General features: G+C 49.2%; 1 protein-coding gene across 1 annotated transcript in view; it reads left to right on the forward strand.

Moving 5' to 3' along the window:
* The window catches only part of NUP210 (nucleoporin 210), a 67706-nt gene that overhangs the window by 65254 nt on the left and 1993 nt on the right, over nt 1-459 (forward strand). The gene's annotated exons all lie outside the window — the stretch shown is intronic.

Genomic DNA, 459 nt, shown 5'->3' on the forward strand with positions numbered 1-459 from the left:
GGTGCGGCCTGTCAGCCAGTTCCCCACCCACTGCACAGACCACTTGTCTAGACTGTAAGCCATCAGTTTCTCTAGGAGGAGACTATGGGAAACTGTATCAAAAGCCTTGGAGAAATCCAGGTAGACAATGTCCACCACTCGCCCCACATCAACCGAGCAGGTTACTTTGTTGTAGAAAGCGATCGCGTTTGTCAAGCACGACTTGCCCTTGGTGAATCCGTGCTGGCTTTTCCCAATCACGTGCTTCATTTGATTTGTGATAGCCCCCAGGAGGATTCGTTCCATAATTTTCCCAGGGACTGAAGTAAGACTGATGGTCCTATAATTTTCTGGATCCTTCTTTAAGACCTTCTTGTAGATGGGGGTGACATTAGCCTTCTTCCAGTCTTCTGGGACATCCCCTGATCTCCACGACTTCTCAAAGATTATGGAGAGTGGTCTCGCGATGACGGTCAGCCA

Source organism: Aptenodytes forsteri, unplaced genomic scaffold, assembly GCF_000699145.1.
Source record: "Aptenodytes forsteri isolate BGI_AS27 unplaced genomic scaffold, ASM69914v1 Scaffold870, whole genome shotgun sequence".
Taxonomy (NCBI): domain Eukaryota; kingdom Metazoa; phylum Chordata; class Aves; order Sphenisciformes; family Spheniscidae; genus Aptenodytes; species Aptenodytes forsteri.